At 43.5% G+C, this 24,124-nt stretch overlaps 1 long non-coding RNA gene across 2 annotated transcripts in view; it reads left to right on the top strand.

Annotated features, from left to right (window-relative positions):
• The first annotated feature begins 20,059 nt into the window (after positions 1-20,059).
• Positions 20,060-24,124, top strand: part of LOC125388803 (uncharacterized) — a 35,004-nt gene continuing 30,939 nt past the window's right edge. For both annotated transcript variants that reach the window (XR_015737712.1, XR_007228321.3), the window contains exon 1: positions 20,060-20,150. This is a non-coding gene — a long non-coding RNA (uncharacterized LOC125388803). The remainder of the gene's footprint in view (positions 20,151-24,124) is intronic.

Consider the following 24,124-nt stretch of genomic DNA (forward strand, 5'->3'; position numbering starts at 1 on the left):
TGTGCGTGTTTGTGTGTGTAGGTCAGACTAAACTCATGTCCTCAGACTTTATGGCAAGCCTTTACCTGCTGAGCCATCTCAACATCTGTACCCCTAAGACTTTCTACAGAGCAATGCTGTTCGGTTTTTGACTATGAACCTCACTAAGAAACACAATGCAACTAGTATACGCTCTGATGCTGCTGCACATGCGTGCAACAACCAACGAATTTAGTAACGTGTTTACGTTCCCATTTAATCCACCCTGGCCTGTTGTGTATTCTATTCTGTCTCTGTGACATTCTAGTCACAATTCGGGAAATCAATTTTTACAACAATCACGAGTTTAAAAAAAGACTGCACTATAGTACCCTGCCTATAATACATTCTATACTTGTACAAATTCTCTAATAGAGTGATCAGCCACTTGAGGCCTCTTAGCTCGAAGATACGACTTCTTTGACCTGGCCTAAGCAATATCCACTTGTATAAAGTGTCATTTCACTCCTACAAGTCCTGTCCAAGCAACCATCCTTACCCTCCACAGTAGCCACAGCAGTACGTTTCAAACATTGACCAGAGTCACCACAGCGGCCTTGTCCCTGTCCTTGAGGCTCTAAAACAAGTTGGTTGGACTTTGCATCCCAATGAAAAAGAGCATGTTCTTATCTCCCACTGACCTTTCTCCCTCCGATCAAAAAAGCCTTGTGGGGAGGGAGAACGGGGATGCCTGAGAGAGGGGGCAGGAGGAGAAGGAGGTTGCATCAGTCTTGTGAGTGAGTGAGTACAAACAGATGGACAGTTGGGGGGTCTAAAGCATCTCTCTCTCTCTCTCTCTCTCTCTCTCTCTCTCTCTCTCTCTCACACACACACACACACACACACACACACACACACACACACACAGTGTGAGCATTTAGAAGGCTATAATACATTTTCCTCTTTTCTTACCACTTTGTCATTTTCTCTATTGTCTCTTACCCCAGTTTCTTCTGTTAAACCCCGCCCCTCCCAGCTTTGAAGCACACTGTGGAGTGGTGGTTTCTTGGCTATCTCTCCCCTAGATGAGAGGTTGGAGCTTTCTGCTCCTCCCTGAGTTCTTACTTTCCTGCTGAGAAGCAGCAAGACAGAACTTGGCAGGAGGGTGTATTGTGGTGGCCAGAGCCTAACAACACAGCAACTGAGGTGCATCCCCCTTCCTCCCCGACACCAACACAGAGCAGAGCATCCAGCATTGGCAGCTCACCGCCTTGGAGCAGTGCAGACTCCGCAGGCTGTTCATCCCTTACCGATGAGTCTAGCCAGGCTGCGAGGCAGACAAGTGAACACAAGGAGAGGAGAGGATGAACATTGCTTTGGAGATTTGCTGCTCTTTTCCCCATGAACAGCCTTGAGGTTTCAAATATGGGGTTCTGCTCCAGAGAGAATCAAGCGGATGTGGAAGATAGGAGGACACCTAGCTAACTCTGTCTCTGCCATCAGTGTGCCCTGTAATCATGGGTCAGTGACTTAACTTCTGTGACTCCCAGTGCAGTGTGATTTGGGGTCTGTGAGCTAAGTTCTCCGTTACTGCACTTTGGGGTGGGATGTGAGACTAGATTTTAAACCATAATGATTAAGCTAGGTGTTGACACCTAGCACTCAAGAAGCTTAGGAGGACTGAGGGTTTAAGCTCAGCATGGGCAGTAGAGCAAAACTATTGCAAACGAAACAAAAAGGCTTTTTTTTTCTAAAAGAAAAAATCAATTAATTGAAACAAAATCAATTGCTTTCTTAAACTGATTGTGCACTTAGTCCATAGCAGTTGACGAAAAGCATCCCCTTTGAAAGGGGTTCTAATGAAGTAACCAGGGACCATCCATCATCATTTTGTAGCATCCAGTGAACAGAGAAATCAAGACACCGAGTTCCAAAGTCCACTCACATCATGAAAGAGAGAAACAAGCAGACATGGTGTGCTCCCTGACGGGAGAACACAGCACCCTCCCACAAGCCCGCGGAGAAGATCCACCTCCTACTTCCAGCAGTCAGTTCCTAGGAGACAAAGAGTACTGAGAACACATTGAGATCGTAACCTGCAGAGTCCACACCGGGAGAAACCGCACAGAACGTGCCTCCCATGTTTGTGGAACTCAGAGAGAAGGCTGCAAGATGAACCAGAGTCCAAGAAGCTGATGAAAAATGTTGATTTTCTATTTAAAGGAAAAGACTACACAGGAATGTTGACAGTCACAGTGGGCGATAAAGAAAAATAAGGAAATCATTACTGGGTAAAGAGAACCATCCCTTTTGTGGAGGGTGGATGCTGTGATTGGAATAGATTCAGGGGGCTTCTGACACGGTTGGCAACTCTCTTTCTTGTATGTCCTTTCCAGGTCTATATTTTATTTCACAATAGGAAGGTTTTCAAAAAGTGACTGAGGCAGACTGGGGGTGTAGCTCAGTGTTAGAGCATTTTACTTAGCAGGTGTAAGGCTATGGGATTGATTCTAAACACACACACACACACACACACACACACACACACACAGAGAGAGAGAGAGAGAGAGAGAGAGAGAGAGAGAAAGAGAGAGAGAAAGAGAGACACTAAGAGGTTGTGTGCCTTAAATACATTCAATAAAAGTGCGAAAGTAGAAAAGGCAGCTTTCTTCTTCAAAGGGCTGGATGCTGGCATTCTGAAAGTCTAAATTTGGAAAACTCCAGTCAGTGTAATTGTAAGATGAATGGAAAGGCCGACAATGGCCTGGGGGGAGGGGAGCAGAAAATCCCATGTTGTTCTGGAGGGCAGAGCCAGAATCCACAGGGCTGGGAGTCCCTACTCTGCCACCTCCTTGCTGTGGCATTGGAAATCCAGTTCTTCCAGTCTCATTTTTCTCATCTGCCAAGTGGAGAGGATCATAGCTCCTGTCTTGTGGTGGCCTTAAATGAGACACATGCCATTCCCGTCTCAGAGCAGGCCGGTTCCATGCAAGCTGGTTATTTTATTACTATGTTATCATTTGCTACTCTGTATTTATTTCTAAGGAAAAGAGGGACCATTGTTTTCCTCTATGCATTTCTATAATGTCATTATTCAATTTTGTGTGTTAGCAAAGAAAGGAAATCACCTTTAATAGAAGAGCTCTTCCTTATGTGGGAATCAATACGATCTTACAGAAAGTTTCCCAGAATCCATTTAATTCATTAAGTTAAGCTTTCCTAGGTACCTGCCCCATTTGTGGTACATGGGACTCCCACTAAGATCCTCACTAAATAGGTATGCCGCAGTCCTATTTTCCAAAGGTTATATAATTCTAGAGAGGGTTGTACGGTCTGACTATTTCTGCCCCTAAAGATCATGTTGAAACTTAGCTGCCATAGTAATAATAGTAAGATGGGCACTTCTGAAAAGGGTCAGACCATAAGGACTCCACCCATAGGTGGCATTGGTGCCTGTATCAAAAGGAAACTTTAGAAATTGCTCAACTTTCCTGTCTGGTTCTTCCACCCTTCTGCCACATGACTGCAGAGTATTTCTTCTCTGGCACAGTGTCCTTATATATAATTCCTTGGGTACCAGTTGCAGCTAAATCCACTTAGTTTCTTTTTTACAGTTATTTATTAGTGTATGTGTGTACATATGTCACAGCATAGGTACAGAGGTCACAGAATAGCTCGTGGGAGGTAAGTTTCTTCTTCTACTGTGTGGTTTCCCAGATTCAAACCCAGATCATCAGATTTGGTGGCATGTACCTTTACCCACTGAGCAATCCTACCACCTCGATTTTAGTTAGAATGCTTCAAGCAGCCGCAGCCAAGGTACTTAGGGAGAATCCCTGCTCAGCAGATTGTGGTACTTCCATCACTTATCCCCCGAGTTTCCAACCTATGTATCTTTAATTAGACCACTGTTTCTCAGCCTTTCTAATACTGCGACCCTTTAATGCAATTCCTCATATTGTGGTAACCCCCTCCTAACCATAAAATTATTTTTGTTGCTACTTCATAACTCTAATTTTCTACTGTTATGAATTGTAACATAAATATTTGATATGCAAGATGTCTAATATGCTACCCCATGTGAAAGGATTGTTCAGCCCCAAAGGGTCATGGCCCATAAGTTGAGAAACACAGCATTAGACTTCTAGGGTCTTTTTGGAAACCACAAGAGCACATGCAAATATTATTTTCCTTTTTTGCTATGTTTTTGTTGTGGCTCAGTGATAGAGCACTTGCCTGACATATGTAAGGCTCTGAGTTTGATCCTCAGCAACTCAAGACCTTTGCTAAATGAATAGTGAACATTTAAATAGGCATACTTATTTGTCACTACTGAATATTAATCTCCAAGTACCACAATCTAGTTTTAAAGTCCTCAAATTTAAGCAAGAAAACATGCCAAGGACCTATTTGGCTTATACTGAATCATTCTGAAAGACTTTTATTTTAAAACACTGATATGCGACTATATAAACTAACACGAATTTAAAATCTATCATCGTGCATTTTTTTTTCTTTCTAGCTTGAACTTCTAGAAAATCGTTAATGTCATTGGTTTTGGCTGCCATACAAGGAGACCCTCCTTCCATCAGACTTAAGAACACAGTTCCTTGATGAGTGTGTCTTATTTTTTCTCTATGGCAAAGGAGCTTACCTGCTGTGTCGCTGTGGGTTCAAACCTCTGCAGCAGCACCAATTTTAGGTAGACGTGGGTAGATTTTGAATTGCTATGCTTGAGGCTTCACATCTTTCATGTCTACAAAATCTTATTATGGCCATGGCTCTGATTAGGCTCCTGTCTCACCAAAATCATGGTTCATCTCAGCCCAGTGTTCACCATTACTAATGATTCACCTTTATCAAAAAGCAACACAACCAGGACAGCATCTTAAAAACAAAAACAGGGCCCTCTCAGGCATAAAACCTGTCGGCACCATGATCTTGATCTTCATAGCTTCATAAGAATAGGTTTCCATTTTGTGTAGTTAGTCCCCTGAATTGAATTATTCCTTCTTAGAAGGACAAGGAAGACTCATAAGACTCAGAAACTAAGGAAACTCATAAGGATCAAAAAGCTCATGAAATTTACAGGACTCAGGAAACTCAGAAATTTACAAGGGCTCTGCATTCCCCTGGATTGTACAAGCAGTAAAACATTGCTGCAGGAGAGGAGAGTGTTTTGGTGGCGCTGTCTGCAAGTCAGGGAGCTTTTGCGAGTTGTCACTTACACTGGGGTGGAGTTTTTGGCCATGTAGCTGTGAAGATCACAGCTGTGGCATGGAGAAGTAACTGTAGGTACCCAGGTCTTTTTCCCTTTTCTTCCTTGGCATTTCGCAGGGCTGTTTGATCTCTGGCCCCTGGAGATTCTGCACGAGCACTGACTTGAGGGTAGCTTAGAAAGAACTTGGCTGTCTTTGTTATGGTAATTCCACCTGTAAACAAGGCTGCAGCTGCGGGCCCAACAGCCTCCCACACCTATCTCCCAGTAGCTGATTCTGCCTGAGGCGCTGGGAATGTATCAATCTATTCTACTGCTCCTGATGGGAGGGGGCCTTGCCTCCTGGTATAAATACCCGACTTGAGTTTAATAAACAGCTGCTTTTTTACTCTCTGGCAAGCGAGCAGGTCTCTTGTGTCTTTGTCTACTTAAACCCTTAGGACAATCGTCCATTCTCGTGGCCCTGGTTCAGGAAAGCGCGCTCCTGGATTAGGCCTGGGTATCCACAGAAAAGTGCAGAAGCTAACAAGTAACTTCATCTGAAGAAAACGAATTATGCAAACCATGAAAAGATGAAAGTTTGGCCATGTTTAGGAAACACAACATGGTGGAATTGTTTGAAACAGAAGGACTATCAATACTGATAGTAAGTCAGAATATTATAATAGAGAAAGTGCTTGTTAGCATTTAAAACACCAACAGATAGAAAAAACGTTCGAGATCTTAACTAATAGCCAGAAAGAAGATCATAATTCCTGGTTTCCTTGAGACAATATTAATTTACATCTCTGTATTTGTGAGTAATTGCTAAAAGGTAGCCCATTTCATCCTTGGCCTTGTTCTTGTTTGCGCTATAAATTTATGATCATCTTAACAACAAGAAACCTAGACTCTATAAAGCATCAGTGGGCAAAGCAGTAATGATGAACTCATCAGAGCTGTGATTTCCCAATATGCTTCAAGCAGTTGCATGGAATTTGTACTGGAAAGGGAAGGAGCTAGATGGATGGGAAGTATTCAGAGTTATGTTGATCCAACCTAGGCAAAGGCAGAAAGGGTGTGGTGCTTGCCCAGTGTCAAGATGCTGGACTGATGGTCCCAGAGGATTCACCCTCCCAATAATGTTCAACTCCTGTATAGTCCTTTTCCACAAGTCCCAATGGACTTGACCTCTGTAACCAACAAGATGTAATGGAAATAGGACTGCCTTACTCTAAGGTAAGGCTCTAAGAACCTCTCTCCACCACTTCTAGATAAGCTAGCTGTGATGCTATTAGGGCCTCAGACAGCCTTATGGAAAGGGACATGTGGTGCAGAATGAGACCTGCTGTTGCCAGTTCTAATGTGTCAGCCATGGGAGTTTGCAACCGGACCGTCTAGTCCCAGTCAGAGTCTCAATGACCGCTGCCACTGAAGCAGAGCTTCATGAAAGACCCTGAGCTTAAAAGACTCCCATCCACCCTGAATTTCTGTGGGACCTAAAATACATTTATGTGATTTGTGTGACATGTATGTGTTGTGTGCATATGAGTGTGTCCTTGCTTATGCAGATGTGTGTGGAGGCCAGAGTTTGATGTTAGTGTGTGCTCCTCTGTTGATCTCCATGACTTCTCACCTATTCTGGTATTTTCTATGTCAGTGAGATTGGCTGTTAGTGAGCTCCCCAGTGTGCTCAACTGCACCCCACAACACTGGTGTCACATGTGCATGCTACCACATCCGGCTTTTACATGGGTGTTGGGGATGCAAGCTGAGGTTCTGTGTGTACCCAGTACTTTAACCAGCAAGTCATCTCCCCAGTGCTCCATTTACACATGTTTTAACATTCTAGAGCTGGATAGCATGGTTTGTTTTGTGTTGACATATCATAAAATAAACAGGAACAAAATGTAGAGGATAGAGATCAATTTCATAGGTCAACCTAGAGTAAATGGCATGTGGGTTATCTTCACAGCTCCTCCCCCAACTGTTGGGAGAGGGGATGACCTCATATACCTGTGTCTTTTCATCTGGAAAACCCGCCTGCCTGACTAAGATCTTCACGTCCCTTCTAGCATTCAGATGAAATGATTCCATTATACTGAGTGCACTTATTAGTCACAGAGCAGGTTTAGAAATTATCAAATTATCTGGAGGGCTGTGCATGTCCCTGGTCTCATTCTCTCCAGCAATTTTATCAGCTACAATGGGCTTTCTTATTAAAATCCAAGGCAGTGAGAGACCCAGAATCAAAACCACCATGGCAGCTGATGAAGATGTCCAAGAACCTCGAAGCTGTGAGACAATGAACCAAAGACACCAAGACGAAACGTTACAGAGACCACTCGACAGCTTGTGATGTTCTATACCGTTCTTGTGAATTCTTAAGAACAGAAGGAATTGAACCCTTGGTGAACCGTGTGAATCCGGTGCCAAGGACTAACTCTTACCTTCCTTAACAGAATTCACAGATTATGTAGTCACCTAAATCTTGCTAACCTGAGGATGACATGATCTCAGTGACCCCCACACAAACTCAAGCTATAGTTATAGAATGATAGAACCTGAATGGGGGAGCACAGAATGCCTTGGTGCTTTGCTTGGTCAGATCATAGATAAACGTGTAGCCACAGTTTGGGTTTGAGGAGAGTTGATGGCGGAGCTAAGGAACTGAAAATAGAATCAATTAACCTTTATTGAGTGGCTCTTCCGTACCCTGTCAGGGAGAAGACAGTCAGAGTGAAGAGGGGGTGGCTTAAGCTGGAGTCTCACCAAACACCAATGTACAAAGGACAAGCAGAAGAGAATATGCAAAAGCAGGGTGGGTTGGGTAGGAGCAGAAAGGAAAGAGAAGAAAACCCAGAGATTACACCAGGAAAGCATGGCCAACCAAAGTCAAAGAGACACCGTGAATGCTCTCTTGCCGTCTCCTCCGTTAACTGTTCGACCTTCTGACTCCAGTCTGACAGTTTTCTCTGCTTTGTCTGTTTGGTTGTCTGTTTCTGAGACAGGATCTTCTGTAGCCCACGCTGTTCTCAGACTCCCTTTGTAGCGAAAGAGGGTGACCTTAAATTAATCTTTCAGCCTCTACCTCTCAAGCACTAGGATTACTGGCATGCACCACCACACCCAGCATGCAGGGGTCTTCTGAGTGTTTCAGATACACTTTATGCTTCCCTCACTCTGGATCGTCATCTTTGTTGCTCCCATGAGTTGACATGCCCTTCCCTCACCCATGAATAATTGAGGCTGACACTCTGTCCAGCTCAGACACTCCCTCCGCTTTGTCCTGATTCACCCCTCCTCCCAGCAGTTATCACCAATCCAGGACAGATGGTAAGTTTATGTGTTCCGTAACCACTCCCCCCTCCCCACAGCAGTGACTCTACCAGTTTTCCAGTGGTATGTCTGAAACATGTACCATCATGTGGTACAGTGGTACATGCTAAGTGGCTACCTAAATAAAGACTTAAATAAAAATGTTTGATGAAGGAATAAATAAACGAGATAGTAAAGAGGACTTAATAACTTTGATAAGAGTCATTTCTCGTTCTTTTGCGGCGCATGTCCTGTGTTTCGGTTGCAGGTGTCCTTTGGTAACTTTCCTCATCTTTCCCATAAGCTCAGATTTACAGAATGTCTACTTAGGGAGCAGAACTAAGCCTGTGGCTTTTGGGAAATTGCTGGACTAGGCAGTATTGTCCATGAGACCTTGGAATCACAGGGCTTAGAGGAAACTCCCAAAGTCAGCTCCATGCCTTGTGGAAGTGATCATTTTTATTGTTGTGTTCTGTATCTTGTGTATTCATTGCGATAACACCTTTTCTTTGTTTGAAAATTGAGTTTTAACTGGGCGGTGGTGGCATACCCTTTGATCCGAACACTTGGGAGTAATGAGCAGGCAGATCTCCATGAGTTTGAGGTCAGCCTGGCCTACAGAGTGAGTTCCAGGATAGCCAAGGTCACACAGACAGACCCTCTTTCCAAAAACCTACACCCCACCCTCACCGGGGGGGGGGAGAATAAGTTTTCAACTTGTTAATAAAAAAATAGTAATTTCAGGAAGAAAGTCAGATATATTAGCAACAATAGATTAAACCAGGTCTGAGAAAGCAGGAGATTGTGACACCTTAGACATTCTGGGGAAAGGCAGAGGAGGAGAGAGCTGTCGGTAAGTGCCTAGGGGTGGGTGATGCTAAGAAGCCGCAGGCCTCCTCACCTCCCAACTCCAGCCTCTTTTCAGTCATCTCATGCTCCCTTGGAATTCAGGGTACAGCCCAGGGTCTTTCTAACGTGTTTCAATCCTAGGTCAGCCAGAACCGTAGGAGTGAGTCACCATTTCTATCCGCATAACCTCAGTTTTAATTTTTCAAACAGTATTGAAGAATTATCCACTGAGATTACAAGTGGTGGGATTGGGAGCTGGAGGGAAAAGAAGGGCGTATTTGAGAGTGTGTTCTTGTAGCTACAGTTTGTTTGGTTTGCAAAGCTGGCCCCTGAGGGTCACGTGGGGTAAGTTCTCTACTGCTGAACTATACACCTCCAGCCTGAATAAAGGACATTCGAACTCATCATTGTTAAAAACAAGCAAACAAGGCCCTGGTGGCGCATGCCTTTAATACCTGCACTGGGGAAACAGAAGCAGGTGGATTTCTATAAGTTCCAAGCCAATCAAGTTACATAATGAGTCTCCATCCTAAGAAAGAAAAATACATAAATAAATAGTTTTGTAGGGAAAGACATTTGTTATACAACAAGAAAGGGCCTAGTTCAGGACAGAAAACGCATCTTTAGTGAAGCACTAATCCTCCCGCTCCCAGCACATCTTTGAGCAGCCCTGGGTAGCCTAGGAAGCAAAGGAGGATAGCATCAACGGGTCTGAGGTTGGACTTCATGTGTTTGGTAAAGGCACAATGGGCATGCAAGTTGACAGGAAGAAGAAAGCGGCTGTAGCAAAGGCTTGTAGGATGGGGAAGCCTATAGATGGGCTTGTATAGAGCAGTCAACACATTACTCAGTCCAGGGTAGAGGACAGAAGTACACTCTGTATGACAGGAACAAAGAATGTATATCCTATCCAAGAAGTGAGTAATGGAGACGAGACAGAGGAAAAAGTATTCACCTTTGGAAAGGTGAAAGAATTACCATGAAAAAAAGTATGGATTTGTGGTTATTAAACTGTGAATAGACTGGGCCCAAAAGCACACAGAGAATGTCAAAATCACAGCAGTTGTCAGAATTCATAAAACAATCCAGAGCTCTCTTTAGGAAAGGAGAAATGTATTCTGGAGATATTCAGGGACATATTGAGATGTTACAGGGGTTGGAGGATTAGGACGGAGCCTTCTGGGAACAGACATTTCTCAGAGGAGCCTGGAGGCAGATAGGAGGAAACGCCATAGAGAGAACACAGGAGGACCACCTCTCATCAGATGGGGAGAGTATACACCCATTCAGTGTGATTAGACTTCTAGGTGATACTTTGGTAGTATTTTTGTAAAGACATAAATATTAGAAATCATTAGAATAGGTGATCTTAAGGGTATTTGCAAACCAAAAGGCCTCCATTTTTTCCTTTTGATGAACTAATTTGAGCATATGGTAGTTTCTTTTAGATAATCTTATTTTAGAACAGTTTCTGATTTATAAAAAAAAAAGTTACAAAGGAAGTTGCCCAGCGCTGTTGTGTATGGCATGTCCACTGTACCTCATCGCATCACACTAGCAGTGTGTATTTGTCACGGCTGAAACTGACCGTGATGATAAACACCTGTAAAACCAGTACTAGGGAGGTAGGGGCAGAAGGTTCAGGAACCAATGGTCATCTTTGGTGACATAGTGATCTCAAGGCCAGCCTGGGCTACAAGAGACCCTGTCTCAAACAAACAAACAGACAAACATATTCACCGTAACTATTGAACCAGGATTCTTGCAATAAGATTCACTAAAGCACACAGAACATTCAGTTTTGATTGTTTGCTGCCCATCTTTTCACAGTGTTTCCTTAGGTGACAATCAACTGGCGGCTTCTTAGACTTTGCTTCTTTTCTATGACTTGGATGATTTAGAAGGGTCCTCATCAGGAATCTTGCAAAATGTCCCTCATTTGCGATTTTTTTTCACAGTCACATTGTGATTAGGTTTGGGTGGAGGAAAACCACATACATGGGCAGCGTGTTGCTCTCAACAAAACTTATTGCAGCCTGACATACTGGCTTCTCCGATTTGGATTGGTTTGTTGTTTGCTTGTTCTTTTTTATTTGCTGTTGTTGTTTTGTTTTTTTCCATGACTTGGGATTGAACATAGGACCTTATACACTCTTGTCAGGTGCCCTACCACTGAGCCATTCTCCAAAAGTCACATGATTTACCATTGATAACAATTTTCACACCTTGGTTGAAAGCCTTAGTCCATTCAGGCTGTTATCACAACACACATCAAAGTGGATAGCCTTTATTTTATTTTAATTTATAGTTTTAATGGCATTTTTATCTATTTGTGTGTGTGTGTGTGTGTGTGTGTGTGTGTGTGTGTGTGTATGTATGTACACACTTCGGCACTCTTGTAGAGATAAGAGGACAGCTCATGGGAGTTGGTTCTCTGTACAACATGAGCCTTAAGGATTGAACTCAAGTCATCATCCTTGGAGGCAGGTGCCTTCCCCAGTTGTGTCTGCACTTGGCATCTCTGGTTATTTAAAGAAAAAAATGTACATTTCTAGGTCAAATGTAGTGATTACAGGTCATGAGTGAGTTTGAGCTTGTTTTTCTGTGTGATGAGAATCAGAAAACACAGTTCTGGAGCCCATGGGAAAATCAGAGCCTACTCCCAAGAGGTACAGGCACGCATTATATCTACCTCTTTCCTGCTCGATGGAAGTGTGAGCACACAGCAGAGGCTTGGGATGACCGCTGTCCTTTGAGAAGCCTTAGGATCCACTCCCCTGGCACACAAAAAAGTGTCTTGCTCCCTAAAGTGCCCGCCATTCATCCGCCACCCAGAGAGTGCTGCTTCAGTGGCTTTGCAGAGGCTTTTCATTTCCAACTTGGCTTCTAAATACAGTCTGTCAATGATGGCAAACATGGGCCCTCATGCACGTGTGTGTAGGCACATGTGTCAGCAAACACTCTGCCAGTTTGGGGTGCATGGTTATCTTTTCGAAGCCGTGACTAGAAGGAGAACGATGCCAAACCAGTCCTTTGAAAGGGTACTTCTGCCCAGAGCTGTTACTCATGGAACCAGATGAGCCTCAAAATGCCAGCATCCAAGTCTTCAACAGCTTCATACACCCAACTTGGAGGCTCAGAGACTTCCTGTAGCCACTCTACCCTTCCTGAAAGGAACACTAACACAAAACCCCTGCTCAGAGCTCTATAACACTTCATGCAAGGCTGGAGGCCCCGCCCAGCAGGCACCCGAGAAACCCAACTGCATGCTCCTTCCTCCTTCCCTCATGCAAACTTCAGATCAAGATCACCTCCCTCCCCTTAAGGGCAAGTCTGGCAGGACTTAGGTAGGGTCTGCTGAGCAATGCAGAGCCAGTGCCGGGTGATGGAAAGCTTTCTTCTCTTTAAGACAGTAGTAGTTTGCCACAATTAAAGTAAAAGCCCAGGAATGAACAAGAGTGTAAGTATGTCTATTCAGAGACTGAGAGAAGGAAATCTCGGGCATTAGTCCCTTGGACTCTACCCTGGAGCCTCTTTGAAGAAGCCGTCCCTACAAATCAGTGCCAAGATCTGTGACAGTAAGTAAAAATATGTATTTACATGTGCATTTGTGTGTGTATGTATGTGTGTGTGTGTGTGTGTGTGTGTGTGTGTGTGTGTGTGAAAGGAAAACTACATATGCAAACCTAAATTTAATCTTCTTGATAGTCCTGTAAAGTTGATATTGGGTTCCTACCTTGCAGGGAAATTTAATGTGAAGGAGTTTAATATTGTATAGTCAGGTCAAGTCTATCGTTGTCTACAAAAACTGAAGACTAGAAAGAGAACCAAGAGACAGATACAAAGAGATGCAATCACTCACACAAGCATTAGTGTGCACACAAACATACGTCGAGACAAGGTCAAGGACTCCAGTCTCACCATACAATGTCACTCATTCCACAGTCCCAGAAAAAGGCTTCTCTAGTTAAAGATGTAACTCAACTCCACAAAACGTGCCTAAATGCTAAATTTAATCTATGGAGATGACCAGGCCATGGACTCTCCATTAAGAAGTCTAGTAATAGAAGAAGAGGGTATCGATGAGCAGCAACACAGGACCTGTGATTCAGTCCAGCCCAGGAGACCTTTAGAAACAAGCAGTTGATCTGGACTTTGCCACAGGAAAATTTTCGTGAGAACTAAAGACAGATTTGGAAGTCATTATATTATGTGATGTAAACTGGCTTCACCAAGGCAAACTATAGCTGGCATGGTGGCACATGAATTCAATCTCAGTACTCGGGAGGCAGAGGCAGGGGCATTTCTGTGAGTTTAGGTCAGACATCAGCTTGGGCTACACACTGAGTTCCAAACCAGCCAGGGCTCCATAGTGAGACCCTATCTTGAAAGAGTGAAGAAAGGAAGGGAAGGAGGGAGGGAGAGAGGGAGGGAGGGAGGGAGGGAGGGAGGAATGAAGGGAGGGAGGGAGAAAGGGAGTGTCTCTTTTTTAAAGAGAATGTGAGAAGGAAACCCCAGTAAAAAAAAAAAAAAAAGAACCACAAGAAAGCAGGATACTGAGGGTTTAGAAGAGGAAGAACTAAATCAGGAAGCATGGTAGACATCATACCAATCTTAGGTAAAAAGTTTATGAAAAAAATAGCACTTATGGAGTCCTTCAAAATGAGCTAACCATAAATTAAGGAGAACAGTGCTCTCACAAATGTACAGATAAAGATAGTTTGTGATTCTCAACCAGGAAGAGTTTTCCATCACATCCATTTCACAGGTGAGGAAGTTGAGCTGCGGAGATAGGTAACTTACCCAAGGCCCAGGTTTAATAGCAGCAGAGCTGGGGATTCGAGTTGATATTATTTAACTTGAGAACACATGTACCTGCCATTTAGTTCAGATGTCACACATCAGGATTATAGTGGGCTAGAGGAAAGAAAAGTTAAGCTGGCAAGGAGAGAAAGAGGCAAATGTGAAATCGTTCTTAAATCTATGTGAGCCTAGGTGGACACCTGCCATTCTGAGCCCACCCATTCTTCATCCACACATTGTGCCGGTAGGAACTGTTTCTTGCCACACGCTTGCTTCATCTTGCTCTTCGATCCAACAAGTCGGCTCTCAACAGTGACTCTCAGAGCCAGTTCCCTTGCCCTCTGGCTTCTGACCAGGTCATGCCAAGGGAGGTGCTGGGTGGAGACAGGAGACAGAGGGAAGATGGAAGCAGATTTGCCCTCCATCTTCCCACAGCATCTCTCTGTGTGTTTTGATTGCATTTTTGTACCAAAGGCAGCAGCTTGAGCCAGACAACTTCTATAGCAGCCGCTGCCTCTGCTGCCGATGTGAGGACTTACTGTACCCCAGATTGTCTCTTCATTTCAGCTACACCTCTAAAAAGAGTCCTAGTAAGTTCCCTCCGTTGCTCTCAATGTGCCACCTATGCCCTGCCACACCACATGATCACATGTTCCCATGTGCTTTTTCATAATATACATCAGAGTCTCAACCTTCATCCACTTTTCCATGTGCATATACATCACACACCCAGATAACCAACTGCAAGGTTTTCAGAATACAAACACAGATACGGAGACTTTAAAGCCAAACCTTGGAGTTCAAGGACAGCTTAAAGCTCGCTCATGACCAAAATAATTTATGAACCAGTGAGGTCAAATCATAGAACTTAGCATTTGTAGATTTTTCTCAACTTCCCTAAAGAGACAAATTCTAAGCTTAACTAAGCTAGGTCCAGAGTAGAAAGGAGTGTAGCAGATCTGAAGTTACAATTAGGTTCAAGTTCAAAGCTCTTCCCAGTTCTGGTCTTGAAAGGGAGGCTAGCAAATCTTTCTGCTATGATCCAAACACTGAGATAGGGACCTAATTTAATTTAAAATATTAATTTGCTTTTCAAAAGGATGGTGGAAGAAATGAAGCCCTCTGAACCCCGCCTCCTCTTCTCCCTCCTTTCCTCTTTCCCAGTCCCCCATACGCTCTGCTTTTCATTTATTTTTTGAAGGTGAAATCACCTAAGTTTTACTTTTCATGTGTAGTGCCTTCCTCATGCTCTAATTAGCAGCTCAGGACAGTGGGCAGAAGACGCCTCCTCTGCCCAGAGATAATACCACCCACTCTGTGGGAGCAGGGCAATGGGAGCTGGTACCAATATTTATCCCTCCAAAAGCCTCCAGTTCTAGCCCAGTATCTTCAGCTCCATGGCCACTTAGTCTTTCCTTTTATCTGGCCCTCATTCACTTCATTTTTAGCATAAGAAATTCACAAAAATGCAGAAGATTCTTTGTTTTGTATAAGGGGTTTTTTATTTGTTTGTTTGTTTGATAACACACACACACAGAGCAGAGAGAGAGAGAGAGAGAGAGAGAGAGAGAGAGAGAGAGAGAAGATATGGTGGCTTTTTTGGTATGTCTGGTACACACGTAGAACTCTCATTTCTTAGTGTCTTTGCTGTGTCATTACAGCCCTCACGAGACCCCCTCATACCACGTTAGAACCTCTAGGTTACAATGTTCCATTCCAGTCTGAACAAGCTGACTTTTTAAAAATTTTAATGTGCATTCATGAAGCCTGCCAACTATACAAGGATCTGGCATTCAAGATTCTCAGTTTTGCCCCCACCCCCTTGGGTGGGCCCAGAGTGTGACAAAGAATGGCCTGAAATCTCAGGAATGTAAGTCTCTATTTAAAGCCAGATCAAATCTACTTCAGAATCAGAGGTCACATTTTCCCTACCCTGGACCTTAGATCTAGTCACAGTTTAGTCCTGAGTTTCTGGGTCAATCAGAAATTTTAGATGAAGCACTGCACTTATTTTCTAGTTACAGTCTTTGAGGGACCTCCCTATCAAGAGCCTGGCTCACAAACCCATCCCCAGATTTATTCTAGGCTTTGAAGGTCTCTGGACACTAAAACGATTTTCCCAATGGCCTTCACTCAAAATATATCACATTTCCGAAAGAAAAGACCAAAAAACCCTGTAATATTGTACTTTGATTGTGAATCCTTGCTATCATCTCAACTGGGTTTGGACACACACGAAAACACACCAGATGTGTTCATGTGGGTTTACAGAAATGTTTACCTGAAGAAGGAAGACCCATCCTGCATGTGGGAGGAAACATGCCAGGGCTGGGGTCACACACTGAATCAAAAAAAGAGAGTAAAGGAGCGCCAGCCTTCACCTCTTCCTCATTCCTTGCTATAGACACAATATGAGCAGCTGCCTCGTGCTCTTAGTACCATGCCTTTCCCCACAAGGATGAACTATATCCCTCAAACTGTAAGGCCAAGTAAACCCACCTGCCTTCTTTCTTCCCTCCCTCCCTTTCTCCCTTCCCTTCCCTTTATTCCTTCCTTCTTTAAGTTGCTTCCTGTCAGGTATTTGGCCACAGCCATGAAAAAAGTAACTGATACAGGATTTAATTCCTATCACGGTTCCAGGTATGATGAATCCGGGCTCATCTCCAAAGACCCACATGTCTCTTGAGAATCTGAGACTGGTTTTGTTCACTATGCCAGTGTAGGAGAAAGGCATCTGGCATCACTAAAGCACTGGATTAAATTCAGTTCCACCAAGAGGCAAAATGCAGCTGAGATGGTTTCCAGGACTTTCCATCTCAGTCCAGGAAGTGAAAACCATGATGATGACTGTGGATGCAACTCTTTTAACCATAACCTGCCTCATAACCAAAAGAAAAACATGGCCAGGCCTTGAGAACTGCCCTTTTCCTATGAAACACAGCAGATTTGAGGTTTCATGAAGCCACCAGACATCATAGCCAACAGCAGTCTCTTCATAATGCTTCAGCTCTTGGGGCCATTGTCACCACCATCTGTTCAGTTCCAAGACACAAGACTTTGGCCTTCCAGACACTGATCAAGAACTGCCTTGGAAGGACTGAAAAGAGAGCAGGAAGAAGAATGAATGCTATACTCTTAGAGTCCCACAAGAACGAGCAAAGCTTGCTCACCTCACGTCTACTCAAGAATCCCCTACCTGGGGATCAAGAGCTCCCATGGAAACCTCAGAGGTTCTATCAGAGGAGGAGGAAAAAAATAAAAAGAAGAAGCATTGCGAAACATTCATGAATTTGCCTTAAGAAAGGCAGGCAGGAGAAAGAGACAGGCACAGGAGGAAAACAAGAGCCCCGCCATTACCGTGACACCTTAAAAGACCACGTGGGACTCACACTGATGTTAGTCACGGAGCCCAGAGAGACTGGAGTGGGCAGGCAGGTAAGAGGCACCAGAAAGTACCAGAACATATAAGCAGCTAGGAGAGTAAACAATGAGCAAGAGTCACCTCCTAAAAGAATCTCAGATCAGAATAACAAGGAATGAAGGGCAAAAGAGTGGGCCAAAAGCAGAGCTGGTTGATGTGTCCAAAGAGGAATTCTATCACCTGAAGCCAACCACAACAGGTAAGGCTACTATCCGTTTCCAAGTTCAAACACTTCAAAAATCAGTCTACAAATGAATGACAAAGTCCTTGGAGATGCCTGAGACATCTTTGGCTTGTAAAATTATAATTCTTTGGGTCAACTACAAGAAAGAACTCTACTAGAGTCACTTTCCAAATCTTGCTTGAGTCACCAGTAACAACAAAGAAAAATAAAAGAATAACAAAAGAACATCTTTTTTGTAGAATACTATTTTAAGGTATGTTGTGTTTGTTTATGTTGCGTTTGTTTAACTCTGTGAGGCTGTGATTCTTTGCCTATCTAAAACACCTGAAGGCCTAATAAAGAGCTGAAAGGCCAATAGTGAGGCAGGAGCAAGGATAGGCGGGGCGGCAGGCAGAGAGGATAAATAGAAGGAGAAATGAAGAAGAGGAGGGACAAGAGAACTAGGGGAGGAGGACATTAGGGGTCAGCCGTCCAACTGCACAGCAAGCCACAGAGAAAGAATGAAAGAAAATATACAGAAATAGAGAAAGGCAAAAGCCCAGAGGCAAAAAGTAGTCGGGTTAAGTTATGAAAAGATGACAAGAAGCAAGCCAAGGTAAGGCTGGACATTCATAACTAAGAATAAGCCTTCATGTGTGTTTACTTGGGAGCTGGGTGGCAGCCCCTCCCCCAAAGCCAAAAGAGTAAAGAGTAAAACATCACACTACACATCTCCTAGAACTACACAATAAAAAGACAAAAGTAATGAAAGTACACAGAGGACCTGAATAGGAATTTCTCCAAAGAAGGCGGATGGCCAATAAACACATGGAAAGATAGTGAGCATCCTTAGCCATTGGGAAACGGAAATCAAATCCTCAGGGAGATGCACTGCACACCCTCCAGGGTGCCCGTACTACAAAAAGCAGGTGGTAGCTGGGTTGGCTAATCTTCATTGACAATTCGATCTGATTTAGAGTTACCTTGGAGACATTTCTCTGGGCATTTCTACAAGACTGTTCCTAGAGAGGTTTAACTGAGGAAAGTAGACTCATCCTGACCCCACAGAGTGGGACCACAGTTGGAATGAAAAAGAGAAAAGGAGCAAGCTGGCTCAGCACTAGCTTCCACCCCTCTCTGCTTCCTGGCAGAGGAAGTCTTGTAACCACTGCCTTAGGCTCCTGCTTCCCTCCACCATGACAGACGCTATCCCTGCTTAAACCAGGAACCAAAACAAAGCTTTCTTTCCTTAAGTTGCTTCTTAAGCAAAGCAGGGGAAAAAAACTAATATAAAAATAGCATTGACGGGGATGGAGAGAATTTGCAATCCCTGTACATAAATAAGATAGTCACTTGGGAAGATAGTCTAACGGTTCCCCACAAAGACTTCAAACTGTTATCATACGACCATGAAAATGAAAAAATGAAAGCTTATATCCATAAGGAAACTTGTATTCATGCTGGTATTATTCATAACAGACAAAAGACAGAAAGAGCTCAAATGTGTATCAACTGATAACTAGGTAATTATCAAATGAGGTCCATATGCACAGAGGGGTATCATTCAGTCTTGAAAGAAATAAATCGCTGATTTGTATGCTTGAATATAGGTGAGCTTTAAAAAATACTGTGAGGAGTAAGCACACAAAAACCATACATTATATGATTCCATTCCTAAAAGATAGTAGAGGAAAGCAAATCCATCAAGACAATGCAGACTGATGATTGCCCAAGGTTGTCAAGATGGGGGAATATCGAGAAATTGTGAAAGTGCACAGGACTTATTCTGGGGTGTGAAACAGTCTGGAAATGGTGTACAACTCTGTGATTGTGCTGATAAATGAAAACCTCTGGGCTGTATATTTCAAAATGGGCACATTGTATACTTTGTAAAATGCAGTTCAGGAGAGCTGTCACTGAAAGACAGACCACACAAAACCATAGTATGCTGATACACCTCTAGATAACCTTCCGACTTTTGCATCTAATCTTCCGCACTATGTCTATGTATACATTACACACACTCTCACATTTGATCACAGTGTGGGCATCTCCGCAGTTTTCACCTGTTGTAAAGGCCTTCCTTGGGTCTCCCCAGTCCTGACCCTGAAGTGTGGTGACACTCTGCTATGTTTTCCATCTGGACTGTTCCCCTAAAGGGCCTTGAATTAAAGGATTAGTCTTTATCTGGGTACTTTTGGGAAATGAGGAAAATTCTTGAGACACAGCCTAGTGAGAAGTCTTTTAGCCGTTGTTGGAATGCTTTCAAAGGGGATGATGGGACCCTATCTACTTCCTCTTCCTCTCTTTGATCAACCGGCCATGAAGTAAACAGTTTTACCCTGCCACACACTTCCTCTACGGTGCACTGCCTCACCTCAGGCCCAGACTCAACATGGACAATTGACCAGGAACTGAAGGCATTAAAACCACGAACCAAAGTAAGTCATGCGTCTTCTGAATGACCTGATTATCTCAGGTGTGTTATAAAAATAGAAGCTGATGAACACAGTTGTGCCAAATGAAAGATCCATCCTTGATGCAGAGAGGGATGGTAATGCTTCCTTCACTTTCACGGGTTCCCCTCCTCTTTGCTTATCTGGGTTGTCAATCACATGGTTTACTGTGAGCTTGCCTGACACAGTGCTCCTGCTCCTTTGTGCATATTCTCCCACTAGCTTTGAGTGTGTGTGTGTTGTAATTATGAAGAATAAGGAAGATTATGTAAAACTAAAAGGTGGGCAAGCATCCCAATATTTTTTGAGAAAAGGAAAAAAAGAAAGCATAATCTACAAATTTTAGACCAGTGAGTATAAAATGAATTCTTAGAAAAACTGTATAATTTTACAACGTGGTATTATAAAGCACTTCAGAAGCAAAGCTGTTACCAATAGCAGCCAGTAAGGTTGTATGGAACTCAAGGAGTGGTAAATTAATCCTATTGCTGTTTTTTGGCACAGTTATTATTAGACTATGGTAAGAGATTGGGGAATTGCCAAGCATAGTATATTCCAGCACCGCATCCAGCAGTATCTGTATGCCATCGTAAACCTGAATGTCAGCAAAAGGTCTTTATATAAGGAAAATCCATGGCGATTTGATGGATGGTACATACATGCAACTCAGTATATGGTGCTCAGAATAGTTGCAGCGAGTTCTAAGTTGCTCGTGGGTTCCGTCCATACCCAAGTGTCTGAAGCAGGTCTGCTGTATAGCCTCACCGGAACCACGATCAGGTCTACTTTAAGGGACACCAACTAAACAAAATCCTCCCAGGGAATAGTCAGGTTAAACTGCTGACTCAATAGATTATAAAACACTCTTCCATCTGAGAGATCAATAGATAGAGGGCAGGGGTGACAAAACATTCAGCTAAGGAGATGGAAAAGCTGTGAGTGGCAAAGGCAGGTTTGGAGTTTGTTCCAAACTGTGGGTTCCACTGGAGGTCTTTGTCTTACTAGTGCCGTGACACTGACAAGTTGGCCAGTGTCTTCAGGCTTCAGCATCTTCAGAGGTCAATGGAAAGACAACATCCTCAGCCACATTCCTGTCCTAGAGTGAACGGTCCATCAACAGTAATCCTGATAGCTATCGCCAAGCCCAGTGCTCTGATTACCACAACATATTGGCGTTTGGTCTTGTGCCTGATAGGGAAAGAAACACATCTGTTTGGGTTGGAAGGGGAGCACCAAATCAATCATGAGTGCTTGTCACTTGTTCAGCATTTTTCTATCCTCATAGTAATACACTACTGAGTTACATAAAAAGTGCCAGGAATCCATGGAAGGCCATCCACATCACTCAAGTTCAGCACCCTTTTGCAAGACTTCTCTTTAGATACCTAAGTTTTCTCTTTCATAGAGAGAATAACAAACATAGAGCCACTGGAACATGTATGGTATATTCCAGTTCTCAATGGTATTTAAAAACACCCGGGACCATGTCCAGGGCATTTACTGGTCCTTGTGGATAACTAGTGAAAACCAGAAGCAGATAAACCAAATGCTAATTATTAGACAGTACGGAGAACTTGAGGGATAGTGAGGATGCCCAAACCAGTCCAATCTGTCCATCTAACAGAGCACTAATGGTGGGCATGGGTGAGAAAATGTTCAACATCTACACACAGTTACACACATGATCCTACACACATGTGCACACACGCAGTATTATGGGATGCTAATGGTCTGTAGAAGCAAAGCATACTGCCCCCTGTTTTCATTGCTGATTTGAATTGCTTCTAATATTCTATAGAAATGGAGGCGGGGAAGATTTTAATGTGTGTTGCACTGCCTCTTCCCTAATGTCTCACTTCCTCCTCTCCCCAGTGCTGTCTTAGGTGTGTGCCCCACACCTGATTCTAGCTTCCTGTGTGACATGGTCTCCTTGTCCTCTTTTTTGATGGCCTCCTTGCCATTATACTCCAGAAATGATTTGACTTCACTCCTCCAAAGAACCCATTCCTTTACCCCTGAACCCAGCACACACGGCTCCCTCTTTTGTTCTAATGTTTTTTTTCTGCCCAGAGCATCCAACCAGAACCAGAACATGTCAGTCAACTGGAAACTTATTCTTCAGTTTAGTTCACATTAGCAGGGTAAGGGCTGGGCTTAACTTGACTGCTGCTGTTTCCAGACATTTGTATTAGGTCTTCCGCAGCCGTTATCATCCTAGGCTGGGTGTACAAACAGGACAGGGAAAACAGCCTAAAGAAAAGCCTGTCTTTTGGGACTATTTATCCGACTCTCCAGGGGTTTCAGAAACTGAGCACCGAAATGTCTAAAGGGAGGTGTGGTGTATTTGTCAAAATAGACACTCGTGTTCTTTCAAGGGACTTAGAATCATCCAAGAAGGTAGAAATGAGTGGGAGGTGGAGAGATAATGCAAGTTAATGTAGGCGGAAGTCTGTGAACTCCTTAGAGTCTATGACTCTTAGTTACTGAGCTATGAGGCTCTTCCTGTGTACGCCACTTTGGTCAATTCGTAGTTACTGAGTGCGCAGAATCCCAGGGCAATAGCAGAACAGCTGTTTGGATCGCAGACTGAGTAAGAACAGCGTCCAGGCCTGTGGAGGAAAAGGGCCCAAGCTCGAAGGACTTAATCCAAGTTTCCTAAACTTTTACCAAGCAAGTCCCTGTTCCCTGACCAGGACAGACAAATGGAAATAGTTTGGGAAAATTCAGAATCAAGATTCAAAACCATCATTGCCTCTGTGTCTAGAGCATATTAAACCTAATTTATATTAACAATAAGAAAAGGACAGTAACTATGTATCTACTCAACATAGATACATGTGAGCATGTGAGTGTACACGTGTGTAGGTGCAAGTGTGCATATGTACATGTGTTTACATATGTGGAAGCGAGAGATCTTTCTCTCCCTACCTTATTTCTCTCACTAAATCTGAAACTCGCCAATTTCACAAGACTGACTGGTCAGCCAGTCTCTGGGGTTCTCCCGACTCTGCCTCCCCTAGGCTGAGATCACAGGCATGCACGGTCACACCCAGCTTTTTATAGTGGACCTGGGGATATGAGTTTAACCCTTCATACTTGTGCAGCAAGCATTTTACAGATCAAAGCATCTCCTAAACCAACTCAGCAAGTTTTATGAGCTCTAACTCTGTAAATAAAGGGGGGGGATACAAGGCTGTATACATATGTCATCTGGCAAGAAGCCCAGTGGGGGAAAGTAGCACTTCCATGTTGAAATCTAGAAGAGATTACAATTTAGCTCCTTCAGAGAACTAAAAATCTCAGGAATTTCCGCATACTTGAAACACTTCTAGAATACTGCTCAATTACCTTGGGCTTTATTTTTTCTAAATAGAAATAAGCAAGGCCAGTTCCCCAGAGCTATTGTCCTTTCTTCTGACAGGCTGACCACAGGAGAGAAGACAAAAGACAAGACATGCTTCAGCAAATGTGTGTCTACCTGTGAAGGCTAGAGAGGAGGATGCTGAACAAACATGATCTGCCCCCAACAGGCCTATATGGGTCCGATAGCTCTGTAAAACAGTACCAGGAGTGGAACAGTGGTCAGATCTAGCCTTGAACCACAAAAACCCAGTACTTGGAGCAGAGGTGTGACTCCATTTTAGACACTTGCCTAACAAGTGCAAGGGCCAGGGTTGGATCCCCACTACTGCAAAATAAACAAAAATAAATACATAAATAAGCAGACAAATAAAACCCAACTCAAATGGGACTCATGGCCCATGGCTGGGTTGTTGATACCCAACTCAAATGGTACTCGTGGCCCGTGGCTGGGTTGTTGATACCCAACTCGTACCAAACCATAAACAGTTCCATCTTTTCTCACACTATTTTTCGGTTGTATTTTCTACAACACAAGCTGCATGTACACTAGCATGGCTCTTACGCTCCTAATTTCACCTCCTTAACTCTGCCCTGTT

This window comes from Myodes glareolus, chromosome 4 (assembly GCF_982192425.1).
Source record: "Myodes glareolus chromosome 4, mMyoGla1.1, whole genome shotgun sequence".
Lineage (NCBI taxonomy): Eukaryota > Metazoa > Chordata > Mammalia > Rodentia > Cricetidae > Myodes > Myodes glareolus.